Below are 3,997 nucleotides of genomic sequence, written 5' to 3'. Positions count from 1 at the left end.
TGTTCTGAGCTACAAGCTACTTCTCATCATGTTGGCGGTGATGTTGACGTTGCTACCAGAGATGAAGGGTTTATGGCTGCTTGTTCAGAGAACAATTGCCAGGACCATCCTGTTACAAGAAAGCATCAGCAAAGGTCAGTTTGGAGAAGTTTGGAGAGGCAAGTGGTGGGGAGAAATTTCTGTGAAGGTATTCTCTTCTAGGGAAGAATGTTCATGGTTCTGAGTGACAGACATTTATCAGACTGTGATTGCTCCAAACCACAGAGAAGGCACACACACACACACACACACACACACACACACACACACACACACACACACACACACACACACACACAATTTCTGCAGGGAACCATGACCACACCTAACAGCAACTTTGAAATCTTCAAAAGGATGACAGGATCCCACAATGATGATCCCACATGGACTATGATAAAATCATTAAGCTGATTAACACTACCAAAAGAAAAGATCTGCTTTGGACTATAAACTGCTCAGGACAATTTCAAAATGGGTAGCTGAGATGAACCAGCCTCACAGACTACTCAAACAAGGACTTGAGATAAGTCCTGCACTTTTGCATTATGCAGAGACTGCACAACAAATGATAAAGCTACCTCTCCCGGAACTTGACAATTAACCTAAAATTTTTCTTTTCAGGATCCTCTAAAGATGCCTTTGCCCTTAGACAGTAAGAAGTAATTTTAAGAACATGACACCTACATTCCCAAGAGGTGGAGTGGGTGGTTTTTGGTCGTTTGAGTCATGGATATTGTCATTGTTTACAATGGTTGGTTACAAGTTGTTAATTGTTAATGGTCAGGAAAAAAAGCTAAACAAAGGAAATTAGATTCAGGGTTCTTGTTTAAAAAAGAAAGAAAAGAAAAAGAAAGAAGAGTATTTAGATACGAGGTAGATTATTGAATCTTCTCTGAAAAAAAAAAGGCGATATAGAAATAGGATAAAAGAGTAGACTATTGACGCTACTCTGAAAAGAAAAAAGGAAAGATATAAAAATGATAAGATAAAAGGCAGATTTTTGAATCTACTCAGAAAAGAAAAAAGAGAGAATATGGATATGATAAGATAAAAAATTTGGTTTTTGAATATACTTTTAAAAAGGAACTCTTTGTTTTAAATATTTTACATTGGATTGGATTTTTCTATATTATATACAAATTTTGTATTGGACTCACAAAAATAGGACAAATAATTAATTTTTTTGTCCAAATTTGTCAAATGTTAATGGACTGGACATTGTTGAAGTATATAATGGAGTTTTTTGTCTGTATCTGTCGAATGTTAATGGACTATACATTGTTAATGTAATTATTGACTGTATATACTTATTGTATATACTTTTTTATATTAGTTATAACTTTTTATTTTAAACAAAAAAGGGGAAGTGTGGTTGATATATTGTGCACCTCAATAAACTTATCTGGGGGTCAGAGAAAAGAATAGCCACTAGATAGACATAGAAGCCAGGCATGGTGGCACACACCTTTAATCCTAGCACTTGCGATCTCATGTCTTGTTTGGGAAAGACACATGCTTTTAATCCCAGGAAGTGATGGCAGGAAGCAGAAAGGTATATAAGGCACGAGGACCAGGAACTAGAGGTCATTTTAAGCTTTTAGGCTTTTAGCAGTAGTTCAGCTGAGATCCATTCAGATGAGGACTCAGAGGCTTTCAGTCTGAGGAAATAAGATCAGCTGAGAAGTTGGCAAGGTGTGAGATTGGATATGGCTTGTTCTGTTTCTCTGATCTTTCAGCGTTCACCCTAATACCTGGCTCCAGGTTTGTTTTTATTAATAAGATCTTTTAAGATTTGTGTTACACTAGACTATGAGAAAATGAATAGCTACAATGTTGGATAACTCTGTGAAATTTGGGTAAAGAAGTGAGGAAATGAAAATAGCGTTGGAAGGCAGCTATGCTCACCACTATACCACCGCCCAATGACAGAGAAAAGGCTGAGATCTACTTGAGCAACCTGGAGTGGGAGCAATGAAGGGCGAGGGGCGAGGGAAAGAGAGCCGGAGATCCCAGCTGGATCAAGAACAGAGAGGGAGAACAAGGAGTAGGAGACCATGGTAAATGAAGACCACATGAGAAAAGGAAGACACAAAGTGCTAAAGAGGCCCACAGAAATCCACAAAGATACCCCCACAAAAGACTGCTGGCAATGGCCGAGAGACAGCCAGGACTGACCTACTCTGGTGATGGGATGGCCAAACACCCTAATAGTTGTGCCAGAAACCCCATCCAAGGACTGAGGAATCTGGATGCTGACATCCATGGCTAGGCCTCGGGTGGAGCACTGGGAGTCTAATTAGCGAGAAAGAGGAGGGTTTATATGCACGAGAATTGTTGAAACCAAGGTTGGATAAAGCACAGGGACAAATAGCCAAATGAATGGAAACACATGAACTATGAACCAAAGGCTGAGGGGCCCCCAACTGGATCAGGCCCTCTGAATAGGTGAGAAAGTTGATTGGCTTGATCTGTTTGGGAGGCGTCTAGGCAGTGGTACCAGATCCTGGGCTCATTGCATGAGTTAGCTGTTTGAAACCTGGGACGCTTGGCTTAATCTGGGAGGAGGGGACTGGACCTGCCTGGACTGAGTCTACCAGGTTGATCTCAGTCCTCGGGGGGAGGCTTTGCCCTGGAGGAGGAGGGAATGGGGGCTGGGCTGGGGGGAAGGAGAGGGGGCAGGAAGGGGGAGAACAAGGGAATCTGTGGCTGTTATGTAGAACTGAATGGTATTATAAAATAAAATAAAATAAAATAAAATAAAATAAAATAAAAGAAAATAGTGTTGGGATTTGAAAACTTGAGTCTTCAAGATTATGTCATTGGAAATTTCACCAGTTTCTCTCTCTTGTTCTTGTCTCCATTTCTCTGCCCACCTTCTCAACTTTCTGTCTTTTTATGTCACCAGTAATTCTACTTTTAGATAAAGTGCAGTGTGTTTTTTCTTTGATCAGAAGCCTATCTTTGTTTAATAAGATCTTGCATTGTGCAAAATGACCTCATCTTGACTATTGGTGTAGTGTGAATCTGCTGTGTGAGTTGGAGTTTTTGGAGAAGTCAATCTGTGAACAAGTTTCTTAAGGCTTATATTTTAGCCTAGTTTAATATGAGCCAGGAAAGGCTCTTCTCCATTCCCATTATGTACTCAGAACCACCAATTCATGGGAAATTAAAGGTCTGCTAGCACATCAGAAGATGGGGAGGAAATCCGGTGACATTCAGTAAGTGGATGAGTCAGGAAGTCCTTGTGTTGACTGTACTTCTCTTTTGTTTCATTCTCAGTATTCTCAGCTACAATAAAGTTAAATTATACTTCCTAAGTAGAAATCTTTTTACAGAAAGTAAGGCTTCCCATTTGGAACATTTGTGTCACTTCAATACCAAACCTAAGTCAATATTCTCTGTTAATTTGAAAGAAATCAATAGAATTCAGATGATGTTATAATGACAATGGAGAAATTCTGGCCTTTGATAGTTTGCATTTATATGTGGTCATTTAAGAATTGTCCAGGTTCTTACAGCCTGGAGAAAATGATATATTACCTAGCTTCAATTTATTTGTTTACCTACCTTATCAAATAGGGTCTAGATGTGTTCAACCTGTGGTGTGGACCACATGCAGCTGCATATGGCTGAAGATAGTTTTGAATGAAGTCAGAATCATAAACTTGCTTAAAACTTTACAGGATGTATTTTTGTGATTTTTTTTTTGTATGGTTCTTTTTTTGGTTTTTCGAGACAGGGTTTCTCTGTGTAGTTTTGGTGCCTGTCCTGGATCTTGCTCTGTAGACCAGGCTGGCCTCGAACTCACAGAGATCCCCCTGGCTCTGCCTCCCAAGTGCTGGGATTAAAGGCTTGCACCACTGTCGCCCAGTTTATTGTATGGTTCTTAAGTATAAGCTTTGTAGATGAAAATTCCATGTTGCATTGTCAAAATGTTAGACACATGTACATACTATGC

This window comes from Peromyscus maniculatus, chromosome X (genome assembly GCF_049852395.1).
Source record: "Peromyscus maniculatus bairdii isolate BWxNUB_F1_BW_parent chromosome X, HU_Pman_BW_mat_3.1, whole genome shotgun sequence".
NCBI classification, from domain to species: Eukaryota; Metazoa; Chordata; class Mammalia; order Rodentia; family Cricetidae; genus Peromyscus; species Peromyscus maniculatus.
Note: the sequence above shows the minus strand (reverse complement) of the source record.